Source organism: Neovison vison, chromosome 3 (genome assembly GCF_020171115.1).
Source record: "Neovison vison isolate M4711 chromosome 3, ASM_NN_V1, whole genome shotgun sequence".
In the NCBI taxonomy this organism is placed as follows: Eukaryota; Metazoa; Chordata; class Mammalia; order Carnivora; family Mustelidae; genus Neogale; species Neogale vison.
The window spans coordinates 129410461-129426568 of record NC_058093.1 but is presented as its reverse complement, the minus strand read 5'-3'; positions in this window follow the sequence as shown (position 1 = coordinate 129426568).

Here is a 16108-nt window from a genome sequence, read left to right as displayed (position 1 = left end):
AATAGATCAAACTATCTAAAGGACAAAAATCAGAGAGCATCAGCAAAATATTTTTGCTGTGTGTGCTCAAAGTAATGTGTATTTGTCCTCAGCAACACTGGCAAAGCCGTTACATAAAAAATAATTAGGGAATTCAAAGGGGAAAGATAGCTACTAAAAATATTTACTACAAAATGGGGATGGGGCCTCTATACAAGTAAGGGAGGCATAAACATTAATACTTGATACTATTTATTTTATTTGGTTTTCCTAAGCAATGATAGATCATTTACCAAAATTAACAGTTTTGATAAAGAGGTTTTCACATTTTTATTTTGATGTTAGAAAGTCAGTTACAGAAAGAAACCACGAGACTTACACCTCTGCAGTCTTAATATATATTTGAAACTGAAGATAAGAGCCACATTGCTTGGGACGCCTGTCTGGCTCAGTTGGTTAAGCGTCTTGCTTTGGCTCAGGGCATGATCCTAAGGTCCTGGAATTGAGTCCTGCATCAGGCTCCTTGCTCAGCAGGGAGTCTGCTTCTCTTTCTGCTCCTGCTTATGTGGGCTTGTTCTGTTACTCTCTCTCTCTCTCTCTCTGACAAAATGATTTAAAAAAGAGTCACATTGTTTTTTAGCCACAATAACAGAAGAAATAAATAGAAATTATGCACATTGGGAAAGCCTAAGGTATGAAAAATTAATAACTTTTCCCCCCCAGTTCCTAGAATCCATTGTCAAGCTAAACAAACAAAGGAAGACAGCATACCAGCCAAGTCTGTCTGAGTTGGATAACACAGGAAAAGGGTCCTGCTGTTCATAGCTTTCTAGGACAGTGTTTACAGATCTGCCAGAGTCAGACCACAATTCAGAGAGAAGGACACAACCCATCAGGAGAAGGTACTGGACAGGAGTATGATATGGTAGGACCCTGGGTCTGGCACTGATCTAGATCATCAGAATTTAAGACTGAGGGATGTCACGATGCTGCTAAGTTAACATTTCTTAAGTGGAGCACCAGGGACCAGACAGCGAGCTGTGATTCAACAAATAGACAAGTTTATGACTCAGAGGTCCTAGAGGAAGTACGTGGCACCCACCCCTCAAGGGACCACACAGTGAGGTCAAGACAGGGCACAACCAGAGAGAGGCAGAGACTGGGGCACATGTCGTTATTAGGGTCCATGGGTGAAGGGCTTTGAGGTTCCTGAGCTAAGCCTGGATGGATCAATTCAAACCTAAAAGAGCAGTTTTGGTAAGCCCCAGAGGGGTCTTAGATAAGAAGAACACAAGGGGAGGGTCTTGGGGGCAAGGGAGGCTGTTGATCACAAGGGCTTTTGGAGAAGTCATGGCAGGAACTTACATTTGCTTATATCTCTGCAGGCTGCTGTCTGGGTCCTGTAGTCACACAAAAGGTGAGCATCAGTTTAAGGGTCTGCAGGCCACTCACAACAAAATGGACAGTCAGGGATACTGTGGAGAAGCTTAGGTAAATTCTCCCTAAGGGAGAACCTCCCTGGCTGGTGTCCTCACAGTCCTGGGTCCTAAGCATTAAAGTCGCAGCTGTAGATGTGACAGGGACTGATGTATTAGTTTTTGGGGGCCACCATAACTAGCCACCAGAAACTAAGTGGTTTCAAATAGCAAGAACTGATTCTCTCATGGTCCTGGAGACCAGAAGCCTGAAATCAAGGGGTCAGTAGATTTAAGTCCTTAAAGCTTAAACTGTGAAGGACCATCTGTCTGTTCCATGCCTCCCTGCTGGCTTCCGGGGGTGTGTGGACCATCCCTGGCATTCCTTGGCTTATAGAAGCATCACTACATCATCACGCGGTGTCCTATTCTCTGTGTGTCTTCATAAATCCTTTTTATAAGCACAACTGTCTTTTGATTTAGGGCCTACCCAATCCAGTATGATTTATCTTAAGTCATTACCTTTGTACACTTTGTACATTCTGAGGTTCCAGATGGACACAAACTGGAAGAGGCGCTATTCTGCCAGTAGAGTGTGTTTTTTCTGGCCCTTCAAAATTGACATCCATCCCAACATTTCCTGAACTCATAACCCATTCCAGAATTAATAATAAACCCCAAATCAAATCTAAATGTCAATTCAAGAAGTTCCAAATCTTATCATGTAAATCACTTAAATCAAGTATGGAGAGACTCTGGATATGATCCTTCCCATGGAAACATTTTTCTCCATCTGTCAACCTGTGAAACTAGAAAATGAGTTATCTCCTTCCAAAATAAAACAAAGGGACAGGCATAGGGTAGACATTCCCATTCCACAGAGAGGAAATGGGAAAAATAGAGACACGCAAAGCAAAAGACTCTGCAGGGCAATTTTCTTCAGGTTTCAAGGTCTGATAATGATTACCTATGGTTTGATCTGTTCACTGGGCCCATGAAGCCACAGTCAGCCCCTGCTTTATGTTCAAGAAGGGCCTATCCCCAGGCCCCTGAGCAGCCTGCTTCCTTCTTTTCATCCTCCTTCCTTTGCAATCCAAGCTGGCCATGGTTTTGTTGATTCAACATTTAAAAATCTTGTTGGTCTGTGATGTCAGGGGATTATGCAGGACAACTCCTTTCCTGGTAACCTCATCTCTATTCTTGGCTCCTGCTGTGGTGGTTGATTGGATCAGAGAGTCATGAACTTACTCTATTATTTAGTAAAAGGCTGTCCACCCTTGATGTTCTCTCTATAACATATATTCTCATTTTTTCTTTTTCAAAACAGAGACAAGAGAATTTTCCAAATCATCAAATCCTGCTTCATTCTTGCTTATAAGATGGTTCCTCAATTTCTCTAACTCTTCTCACATTTTACTATAAGCATCAAGGAGAAATAAGGCCACACCTTCTATATGATGCCAGGAAATATCCTCAGGTAAGTATCCAAGCTCATTATTTACAAGTTCTCTCTTCCATCCTATACTAGAAGACAGCTTATCCAAGTTCTCTGCCACTTTATCACAAGGATCCCTTTCATCCAGTGTCCAATAACGCCCTTCATTTCTTTACAAGACCTCGCCAGCAGCACCTTTAGTGATTATAGTCTTTGATGACAATGTATGGATTCTCTAAGAGGGCATTTTCTTTGTTGTCCTCATCACTTCCTTCTGCCTTTAACCTCCACGTTTCTACCAACAGTCTCTACGGAAACTAGTTTTTCCTTTACACCAAAAAACTCTTCCAATTTTCACCCATTGTCCAATTTCATAGCCTCTCTACACTCACAGGCTTTCGTTACTACAGAATCCCATTTCCTGGTATCAAGATCTGTGTTAGTTTTCTTGGATGGCCTTAACAAATTACCCTAAATGTGAGGCTTAAAACAACATAAACTTGCTCTCTCATAGTTCTGCTCCTACGGGTCCTAAATCAGTAGGTTGACAGGGTTGGTGCTTTCTCTCTCATCTTCTGGTGACAGCCAGAGATCCTGGGACATCCTTCTTCACGTAGCCTTCTTCCCATGAGTATGTCTCTTCCCCTGGCCTTTCTATAAGGACAAATGGTCATTCGATTTAGGGCCAACACTTCCAGTATGACCTCACCTTAATTTAGACAATTACATCTACAGAGACCCTGTTTCTAAATAAGGTCACATTCTAGAGATTCCAGGTGGATATGAATTTTTGCTAGGAATTATTCGGTGTAGTACCACTGACATTCAACATGCTTACACCACTTCAGACTCTGGATCATGGTACCAGACTCTCCACTGTTGCTGCTGGAGAGATGTGATCAAGTCTTGTGACTATAGTTGTGCTGTGTGCAAGAATCTTGGGCCTATGAATGAATTGTCTTGAGTATTTAACTATGGTAAGTTTCCACGGAACTTTGACTATAGGAGACCAGTGTGCTGGGAATTGGACATGCTAAAGTCATTCTTACACAAGGGAACTCTTTCCCCCTTCATCTATAGATGGTCATCTGTCATTTAGTGAAAATAACTCAAGTTCTAAAATGATGTTCCCTAACATTTTCCAAAATCTGAAATAGATATATAGGGTATTACAAATTATGATAACTTTAAAATTAAAATGAATATTTCCACGGCTATTGGAAGAAAAACAGACGAATTAGACCCAAAGTATTATATTTACTAATCGTCTCACATTTGACATTTGTGGCCTGTATGTGTACGCATGTGTGCATGTATATGTGTGTGTTAAAGTTAATGAAGTTTGACAATTCTTTTTATTACCTAGCCAAGTTGTCTGAGGTTAGAAAACTACAGTCACACCAAAAATTAGGTTCTAAACCATGATGTGTTGCGAAGAAAATTTACAGAATATTATTTTAGTAGAAGAGGTAGGAGATGTATCATCTGTTCTGAAGGTCTTGTTTAGTGGATCTCATCTGCTAATGTTCTACAGGGTCCGGTATCAAGTAGTCCCAGTCCAAGGCATCAGGACATTTTATGATGAAGCCCTTGACTGAAAGCTGTTCATCACCTACTAATCATGAGTAAATAATCACAGTCTTGTATAGATATGCCGTGATAAGGAGACGACGTGCACAGTCTGTGTATGCATAGCTGTGAAGACACAATATTTGTGAATAAATAAGTAAGCAAATAAATTATTATTAAGCTTATACATTCAACTGATGAGTTTAAAAGGAGCTTTCATGGGAAACAGCTTTCAGTTGCAGGATTTAATTTATTTTGATTGCAAATGTGAGATCCTTCCTTATATTTTACAAACCCGTGAGAGCTGTTCAGCGAAAGCCAGTTAGCAAGAGCTAAAAAGGAAGGTCTTTTATTAAACCAAATCACTTAATTACCGCTCCCAACCTGGGGTCATTATGAGCTAGACAGACAGCAAACTTAATGAGAAAGAGGGCAAATATGCTTAGACTGTGCATTCGGGTCAGTTTCCCAGGTGATGGTACTGATTTCCATAAAGACTGAGGATTAATTGAATAGGAAGAAAGCATGATGAGGTGGACAACTTTCCAAGATTTCTGAGTGGTGTGAAAAACATGTCTTTATTATTGTATGAAAGTGTGACTTCATTATTATATTCAGAATAACATTGTGAATATGGCACGTTATCAGAATATTGGACACACTCATGTACTAGTGTGTCTGTTAAAATACCTGCTAATAATTATCTGATTCCCTACCTAAAAATGTTACTTGTGGGTTTTAGTTCAATGTGAAAGCCTGTTGTGTAGTCAAATATGTGGGGTATGTGTGTGCATGTACGGGCATATGCCAAGAAGGAAGTTAGTATGAGGATACAGATCCTACAGTTAAGATCTTTCTTTAAGGGGCGCCTGGGTGTCTTGGTTGGTTAAGCATCCAACTCTTGGTTTCAGTTTAGATCATGATCTCAGTGTTGTTGGGATCAAGCCCTGAGCACAGGCTTGCTCTCTTTCTGTAAAATAAATAAGTAAATCTTTTAAAAAATAAAATCTTTTTTAAGAAATAGAACTTTTCAGGATGCCTCAGTTGGTTAAGCGGCTGCCTTCAGCTCAAGTCATGATCCCAGCATCCTGGGGTCGAGTCCCACATCAGGCTCCTTGCTCGGCGGTGAGCCTGCTTTTCCCTCTGCCTCTGCCTGCCATTCTTTCTGCCTGTGCTCACGCTCTCTCTCTCTACCAAATAAATAAATCAAATCTTTAAAAAAAAAAAAAGAAAGAAAGAGAACTTTTAATAAAAAGTAGTAAACAGATCAGATAGTATTCATTGAATCATATAATATGCAAAATCATTAACCTTGTAATACTTAGCATGATAAATACTACAGTCATTAGTATTAAATTGCTATATTATTAAAAAACATTTTGGCATTTTTAAGAATCTATAATCATTATTTACCTTTGACATCTGAAGACTGTTTGCTGGATCTTCCCATCCTCATTCTACCCTTGGATTGATAAATAAATTTTAATGATAAATTCAAAATGATAGTTACAAATACTTTATTTTCTCTCTTGTTTTGATACGAATGCTTTCTTAACAACAAAATAACTATAGTTTTTGGAAAAAAATAGAAAATGGCAGAAAAGGATGATAGAAAAATAGTTATAAATATAGACAGACATCCACCAAATACAAGTAAACGTTTACTTGTTTAAACTATCTTTTAAGTACTTGGTGTTATACAAGATTTGTAAAGTGGGATCAAAGTTGTTCTACTTATTATACCTAGCATCAGATCAAATAAAATTGACTCATTTATTGGTTAAATTTCAAGGAAGCCATTCTATAGCCTTCCCCCCCCCAACATTGTGGTTTCATACCAAAGCCTTGTCAATCTGAATTTTAATAATGGATAAATGATAGAACCTAGATTTATAGCCCCTTAAATAAATCATATATTAAGGATCCTGCTCAAAAATAGAGTATTAAAACATTATGTCTTCTTAAATTTTATTAGACTTAATTTTTAAAAGATTTTATTTAGAGGGTATTATGCTAAGAGAAATGAGTCAATCAAGGAAGACAGTTACTGTATGATCTCACTGATATGAGGAATTTGAGAAACAAGACAGAGGATCATAGGGGAAGGGAGGGAAAAATGAAACAAGATGTAACCAGAGAGGGAGACAAACCATAAGAGACTCTTAACCTCAGGAAACAACCTGAGAGTTGCCGGAGGGGAGGGGTTTCAGAGGGATCGAGTAGCTGGGTGATGGACATTGGGGAGGGTATGTGCTATGGTGAGAAAAAAAAAAAAAAAGATTTTATTCATGTTAGAGAGTGAGCGAGAGAGAAAGAGAGAGCACAAACAGGGTGAAAGGCAGAGGCAGAGAGAGAGGTGCAGACTCCCACTGAGCAGGGAACCCTACGGGGTGAGCTGTATCCCGGGACCCTGAGATCATGTCAGGAGCCTAAATCAAAAGTCAGACCTCAACAACTGAGCCAACCAGGGGTCCCTAGGCTTAATTAAAAAAAATTTTAACTCCAGTGTAATTAACATACAGTGTCATAGTCACCTCAAACATACTGTATCGTGATTCAACAATTCCACACATCACCTGGGGCTCGTCAAGAGAAGGGCACTCTTAACCCCCATCACCAACTGCACCCGACCCCACCCACCTCCCCTCTGGTAACCATCCGTTTGTTCTCTGCAGTTAAGAGTCTGCTTTTCCCAGGTGCCTGGGTGGCTCAGTGGGTTAAGCCACTGCCTTCGGCTCAGGTCATGATCTCAGGGTCCTGGGATTGAGGCCCGCATCAGGCTCTCTGCTCAGCGGGGAGCCTGCTTCCTCCTCTCTCTCTGCCTGCCTCTCAGCCTGCTTGTGATCTCTCTGTCAAATAAATAAATAAAATCTTTAAAAAAAAAAAAAGAGTCTGCTTTTCCCTTTGTCTCTCTTTTTCTCCTTTGTTCATTTGCTTTGATTCTTAAACTCCACGTCTAAAGAACCAATGCCGTCCATGATTTTACGTGAACATACACATGCACACTCCCGCACACACTCATACACACACTTCCCTCGTTTTGTTATATGTTTAAAGAGTCACATACCTAACCACAGACAAATAGAAGAAAACCAAGACACTTGCTATTGGTACGTGTGCGTAGGAGTATTCAGACATGTACAGTACAGACTCGGTGTACGTGTGAGCACTGGATTTCTCCACTATCTCATCAAACTCCTTCCCCCTCAGTTGAAACAAGCAAGCCACACTGCTCTCTAGCAGTTGTTTCATAAGCCCCACAACCCACTCTCTTGGCCCAATTCTTCCTTTGGGTGGACCGCACTCCCTCAGGCAGAGTTCCTGACTCTCTCCTCTGTAGGCAGTTAGCATTTTGTTCTGTCTTATCTTACGTCATTAAGAACATTTTTACAGGATGGACCATTTATATGTCTGTTTACACAGCTAAACTATGGATTTCTTTAGAAAAAAAAAAGATAAGTACATCATTTTACCTATATAAACAAGTGGTTTGAGAGATAATTGGTTGATGCTGAAAACAAATTTTGTTCAAAGCTTGACTAGAGAAATTGTGTTATGCATCCTTCTGGTTATCCTAGTTAAATGTAAAAGTACATGATTATATCATTTTTCCATAACAGAATTAATTGACCAAACTAAATACAGGAAAGATCATTATCATTTCTTTGCAGCCAGTTTGGCCGGAATCCAAGCAATCAGATGTGTTGTCAGATGTGACTACTGACTTTAAGTAGAACTGAGTAATCAGCAAATAAAAGGTCATTTATTCACTAACCATTAAAATGATTATCCGAATGTGAGTCCCAAATTGCAAATAAGTGGTGCTTTTTCAATATATTATTTATATCACCCTAGGTTGTCGGAAAATACTGTAAAATATAAAACAGGAGCTATCCAGACTCTGCCTCAAAAATCCCAAAGTTAGCAAACAAGATTTAAAACCCAGGCAGGTCGTATCTCTGAGAACTTGAGTTTTGGATGAAGGTAAGCCTCAGTATAATGTTTGACTCTACTAAGAACTAGCCAGGTGACCTAGTGTACGTGACTTACCTCACCTTCTCTTAGACAGTTTCTTTAGATCAAACATGGACAATACGACACCTACTTCCAAAACGTGCAGAGAAGAACAAGCACCCAGCATAATGTTACACTGTTGATTAGATTTTCTAAAAACTCCCTATCTGATATTTAAAAAGAAATTCCCTTAATTTGAGAAATGTTTTGTATCGAGATTTAGATGTGGATTCCTATGGTAGTGAATCTATTTCTGGTGGGTTCAGAGAACTCTTGGCAGAGCCATGTACCCTTCCACAGTTTTATCACAATATGAAAACACTAGATGCACAAAATTAAAGTTCAGGTTAATCAAAATATTGCTTGACAAAGCAAATAATTGAATTGCACTTGCAGTGCACTGTGGTAGACAGTAATTAACATGCAGCATCTTCAACATTTGAGTGCAACTTCCAATTTCCATTTTAACATCATAGAATGCTGTCTACACATTTTTTAATGGTGCCCATGATAATAATATATTCTCTTTTTAATCATATTCCACGTTGCAAGAAATGAAGCTTGCAATTTTCCCAGGTGCTTACCAAATTACTACTGCAAGCTAATTCTCATCCCCCAAGTTAAGAGTTTCAACAGAGTGCACATTAACAGCCTGCTTATGTTCTTCCTGTACAACAGAAGGTAAGTTAATATGTGCCTCAATTATATCCAGTTTGTGCCTTTACGGCACCCTGCGGGCAGCAGTAAGAAAGCTGTAAATGTACTTATCCTGCTTTTTTAATGGTCTACTATATTACAGTAGAGAAAGACTAGAAAAGTGGAAAGGAGCAGAGGAAAAGAAATATAAGAAAGGTACTGGAGAAAGAAATAGAAAAAGCATGTGTGATGGGGAATCAAGAAGAAAGGCATTTTAAAATCATTAATTTAAAAGCATCTCAATTAAATGTAATTTTGTATTGAGACATATATATGTATATATATATAAAATACATGAAATACACATTTACATGCCCTATTCTATATACATTTCATTTGACATATCCTTGTTTATTTTGATGAAATGATTAAGAATATCTTATTTGTTAAAATAGTCTAGAAATCAAATCATATAAGGAGAGATTTATAGTCTCTACTAAGAAACAGACCCTAGGATACTTGCAACTTGTGCGGGCCAATCTATGAATCCCTGTAAACTCAAGACAAACCTGGTTGCCTTCACTTTTCAATAACCTTAAGCAGCTAGGTTGATTTCCCGTATGGAATTTGAATTTACAAAAGAGAGACCCTAGACATCTGACGCACTGTCCCACATATGTGTATGAGTTATGAACTTACATGTCTATGAGAGGATTTAAAAATCTCTTCAGAAATTACAAGTTAGGAGGAATATTTTCTCTACTTTCCTTCTAGCATTCAGTGTGTAGTGGTCTTATTGAAACAGTGAAATTTCAAAACAAGGTAGGTAGAATGGTAGTGTAAGTAATTTCTGTTCTGAATACTTTTCTGCTTCATTAGGTAGTACAATGGGAAGTAAAAATTAAAGATGATTCAAAAAAGCTTAACACATTTTTAAAGCTACCCTTCAGACATATAAGGATAAAACTGATGACAAAAAAATTTCTAAGTTAAAAATATCGAACACACATAAAGCTTTGATCGCATTTTTTCATTATTATATTTCCAAGATGGTAAAAAAAAAAAAATACAACAAACATTAAAATTGTTTGCCGAAGGTAACGGTTTAAGCAATAATTAATTTTTAAACTTTTTTATGACCACAGGAAAAATGAGTGCTAACAAAATAAAAATCCAAGTAATCAGCGTTTGAATTCTTCTGCTCAGGAAACTGGCATGGGTTCCTTTTTCTTCTCTTTCATATGCATTTGATTTAAACTGACACAATTTGAAAAACCCTCTCTTGTGTTAGCTTAAGGGTATTTTCCAATCCTGATGTTGAGCAGGGACAAGGCAAAACTATTATCTTCCTAATTTTGTTTATGTACTCAACACTTGTTATTTATTACCTTCGAAATTTTAGTGATTTGAGCAGCTCTCCAGGATCAGAATTAAAGGCGCAATATACTGTCGTGGTGCCCACTGAGCCAAAGATGTGTCCAATAAACTTAAGAGGTCAGATCCCTTCCGGATTCCCCGTAGATACTGAGCCAAATGGTAAGACATCTAAGTAATAGAACTTCTGGGTTGATGGAGAACTTAGAAGTGACTTGTCTCTGTTGCTCTCCTTTTCAGTTTTTCTAAGTGACGAGATTGTTTCTACATTACAAATATGATTAATTACGCCCTCCTTAAGGCCCTTCGGTGGCCCACCATTGCATTAAAGTCAAGATCAAATATTTGCATGAATACACACAGAAATTTATATTTTGGCGTTTGCCTTTCTTTCTAGATACAGATTCTTGTCACTGCCTAGCACAAACCCTATGGGCTAGCCACGCGGAAGGCCATGCAGTCTGCCACCTGCATCCTTGTGCCTCAGTCATTCCTGTCCATGCAAACATCCGGGCTCCATTTCAGTCACTCGCCTTAATCACCACAGGCTTATCTCTAGAAGATTCTCAAGTCAGTCTTAGGTCCAGGGAAGGTGCTGACTTATAATTTCTCCTTTGATGCATTCTTAAAACAAAGTCATTCCTTTCTTGTGTGTGTGTAATTTCTTTCACTCAATATGATTATTAAATCAAACATTTGTCTCCAAAACTAGAGTGTTCCACACTTTCTCCTCGCTCTCACTCAAGAGAGCCTTGAGTAACAATCTGCGATCGAAATGTGGTGCAAGCATCTTCAACAACTCCAAGCCTTTACTGCCTACGACACATAAACTTTAAAGCCAGATTCACTCCTACGTATATGTGGTCTTTGAACATTATGTGTGCATTTCAATCTTTACAGTTGTTAAAACACACGGAAATCACATGAGCTAATGGTAATAAGGAGGGTCAACCACTGTATCAAGAACCTGAAAAAGCCCGGATGGAAGCCTCGCCCTCGCGTGCACCTGTGTGGCAGACTGCTGACCTCCGCAGGAGGTATCTCCCACGTCTAGTCTGTGTTTTATGGGATGTTCGTTATGGAGGAAATTTCATCAACAAACCCGAGGGACCATTGATTTGTCAGCATATATGAGATAAAGCAATATGAGAATTGACCTATATGGTGAGGTATGTACATTCCAAAAGGCAAGTATTTGTCAAAAACACATTGTAACCTGTGAAACATCTTCATGCTATCTGCTCTGTGGATGTAATCACTAAGAGCCCTTTTAAAATGAAGGATTCTGTTGGCAATGCATTGAGATGCCATTGGGTACTTTTGCAACATCTTGAGTTAATTCAAAGCTTTCTTTTTTTTATTTTCCCCAAAGAAAATTGTATGTGCACATAGGAATGCCAATTACCATTTCTATATGACTAACATTTGTTTGGATTTGCAGGTATCCATCTTTTAGTGAACGACAAACATTGATTTCAATCACACGGTCATCTATGGACATATTCTTTTCTACACATAGACTGAAACAGATGGATTTCCACTTTAGGGTAAAATATGAATCTTACTCAAAATTTCCAAAAGAAGAGCACATCTTCAACTAGCATTTAAAGCCTAGCATAGAGGGTCCCATACTTTCTCAGGTCAAGGTGTTCATAAGTGTCTCAGTGTTTTTTTGTTTTTTGTTTTTATGGCAACCACTAGCCAAAATAAATACATATTAGTTCCATGTATCAAGTAGTTAGGTCTAAACAACTTATAATTATTTGAGTAGCTATTTTAAAAAAAGTTTTAAAAAATAAACTTTTAAATTTTTAACTCTTAAAAAATAACAGTTTTATTTCATGCGTCAGTCCCCATAGTTAGAGATTCATGGGATGTATGTGACTCCTTAAATTGTGGAATCAGATTACATACCCCCCTTTCTCTTTTCAACTGATTTTCTCACAGAGCAAAAGAACAACCACCAAAAATCGTTTTGCTAAAAAGACATCACTGAAGGAAGAATCACTTGATTATATCACAAGTGCAATCTCCAGCTAGTAATTTGTTCTGTGTCCAACAGGTGTTGTTGGCTTTCTCTCAAAAGTTTAAAATAGTCTGTAGCCCAGTGGTTTGGGGGCAAGATCCCTCAGAGTCCTACCCGCTTGTGCAACCATGGCTCCATGACAATTTTTATCAGCAAATGTGTATTTATCAAAGTCAGTATTTGCAGTATGATAGATTACATTCTTTTAACAATATTTGCTACTAACCCCCATTGGGCTTGGTCTTGTGGGAGAATTATCCTTCCCACCTAGGTCATGTCAAGATTGGTCCTATGACTTACTCTGGACAAGAAAATGTGTGTGTAAAATGACTTGTGGTCCTTCCAGGCAGAACTTTGATTCCTTTTGATCCCTCTGATTCCTTCTCCTCTGGCATTCTCCAAATAGGGGCTCTACCTTAGAACCCAGGGCACAACCCTAGCCAGCCTTCAACCCGTGCAAACATGAGCATATAATATCTGCAATTTTGCAAGTTACTAAGATTTGGGGGCAATTTATCACTACAGCTTAAGTTAACCAAAGTTAATTGACATAGATATTTCAATCACCAATATATTTTCAATTACTTCCTGCTAAGACTTACTGAAGCATTTTAAAATTTCAGAGAGGGCATTTAGTGAAGAGATAACATATTTATTTTCTCTTATTTTTATCAGATTTTTTCTATTTAAAAAATGCTTGAATATATTTGTTCCATAGAACATTGACTCACCATGATGTCATCAGTTTTAATAAATATTATATATGCACACATAGATATACATACATATTTACATGAGTCATCCAAACACTTGTCTGGTCATGAATTTATTCAACAGATGTTAACAGAGATCCTAGCATGCAACCAGTAATAAATTTTAAAGTGTCTTTGCCTTTTGACCCAAATATGGTAGAAGTGATGGCAAGTCTTTTACAGTGTCCTGTTTACAAGAGCACCGATATTAAGAGTTTAGAAAGGTTTTTCTCTACAAACAAATTTTCTTTCTGTTTCAGATGATAAAAATGACTTCACATTACTCATCTTTGTGTCACCTGAAATGCTTGCCCTTATTCCTTACATACCGCCACTTCTGTAAATGTGCTGAACTGAATTCACTAATTTCCACCTTAGCTGTCAAAAATACAGAAAAAAAAATATTTGTTTAATAAGCTTGCTATCTATTCACTCTGTTTTTATCTAGAGATTTCTTATTTTGCATTTTCTTTATTTGTGTTAAGACAATGCCAATATTTTGGAAGCAGACACAAGATAAATTATATACAGACTTTGGTTCTCTCTTAGAATCATCATCTCTAGGTCATTACCAGCAAATCACCTGTATTATTTGTTGCACTATAGGTACCTGAATGATGCAAAATTCTTGGCTAACATAAAACCAACGCAATAACCAAATGAAGTAATAAAAAGTGATAATGTAATAATGCATTTGTCAAACACTCCTCTCTTCCCTCCAACTCATTTACAAACTTCACAGAGTGAACTCAATGCAAACAAACCTTCCCTGACACAATGCCACACACACCATGACACTAAAAAAGTAATCCTTTTCTTTAGAATCATCCAATAAATTTGATTTTAAATGATATTGAATTTAAATGATAGGGCATGTAATATTTTTATTACCTCCAATTGCCCTAATTTTCTTTGAAAGATTTATTTATTTATTTGAAAGAGAGAGAAAGGGAGAGAGTGGGAGAGAGAGAGAGAGAGCGAGCATGCACAGGAAGAGTGGCAGGAGAGAGAGAGAGAGAGAGAGGATCTTAAGCAGACTCCCGGCTGAGCACAGAGCCCGTAGAGGGCTCAAGCTCACTACCCAGAGATCATGACTTGAAGCCAAACCAAAAGTCGGATGCTTAACTGACTGAGCCACCCAGGCTCCCCTCCATTTCCCCTCATTTTTAAGCAGGCTTATTTTCACCCACTTTCCAACAGCTTGTTCGATGCCCGTGCTGAATGTACCTGGAGAGGTGGAAGAGTACAGAACTCTAACTCCTTATCACGGTCACGTTTGTAATTCCGACTCTAAATAAGTTACATTCATAAGAAAACTTCACTGATTAAAAATTTATTGTGTGCTACTGAGGTATGAACTAGAACCAGAAATCCAGGAAAAATAACAGACACACATGTGTGCGTATATGCACGTACATACATGTGCCAGGCCCAGAAAGTTGTGAGTACATATAAATTAAGCAAATCACATTTTTTTTTTCATAGCATCGGTTTTGTTTCCAACCAGATGAGGGTGTGAGAGCTACAATCCGGCTGGAGTAAAGGGGAGGATGGAGAGCAGGGGGAGGAGAAGGAGGCTTGTGGAACCTATTGACTGAAGAGCTGTGCTTTCTCAGGAGAAAACTATATGTTCTGTAATATTTCAATGCTCTTTTTTCCCCCAATAGTTGGCTAGTTATACTGTCAAGAAAAGAGGGGGAAAATGTAAAACCGCTCAGTTTCTCACACAAACATTAGCCTTCGTCAGTCTTAGCCATATCGTTAACCTCATATTTATCCTGCTTTGTGAGGTTTGATTCTTTATTTGTGATATCACAATAACTTCTAAGCTTATAATAAGATATCATGATAACAACCTAAAGAATGAATAGATAAGAGCATAAGAAAGTTCTAAATAGAATGATTTTTCAGAGTTTCCTGGGAGATGTCAGCACTAGGTCTTTAAAATAGCATTTTATAATGTCAAAAAGAGATTTTTTTTTTTTAACCCACACCATTTTTGTCGGGGAGTGGCATTAAAAAACAAATTAAAAATGTATGCCAAGCTAGAAAATACTTCCAAATAGTAACTATGTCGCTTAGGTGTGCAGCAGCATCAATCTGCTTGTCAGCCGCAAAGCAAAACAAAACAAAACAATGTATTCTTTTAAAGACTGTCTTTCCATTTCTACCTCAAGAGCTTAGAAAATAATTGCTCACTTTCCAGGATGTGTGCATTATTTAGACAGTGAATAGTTTAACTAGAAAAATTCCTTCCATTACAATGATTAATGATGATTTTGACACAACTGAGACGTTGCTACCGTTAGTTTCTACAAATTTAATATAGACCTACATTTCTGCTTAATTGTTTGGTTGTGCTATATTGTTTTCATACTTACATCTTATCAGGATTATCAGAATAAACAGTTAGAAATCTAAGTCGTCGTCTCCTCTCCCAATGAGGCCGTGTGATGACAAGCTACCAGAAATATTTCTTACTATTAGAAACCTAGCAAAGGAGACATCAAATCTGTCAGCAGAACTGCAGATATGACTTTATCAATAATCCATGGCACTTCTGTATTCCCCATCCGAGGCTATGAAACGGTTTAGGATGATAGCTCACTTCAACTTCATCATATGATCCACCGGGACAGAAACTCATAACAGGCTTTCAACACAGAGCCTTCATATAAAAGGTAATAACCACAGCCAGTCAGTATAGGGGGAGATTATAGGGAATGTGGCAGTGAACACGGAAGTTGGGGAAAAGCAGTCTGACGTAAACCTGACAAAAACAAGCCCAGAAGGACAGCTCCCTAAATGTTAAAGGCAAAAACGAAATGAGCATCTTTGAAAGACATGCTTGGGTAGTGTGAAAATTGTGTTCTTTGAGGAGGTGCAGCTCCTTGCTTTAAACTGTTCT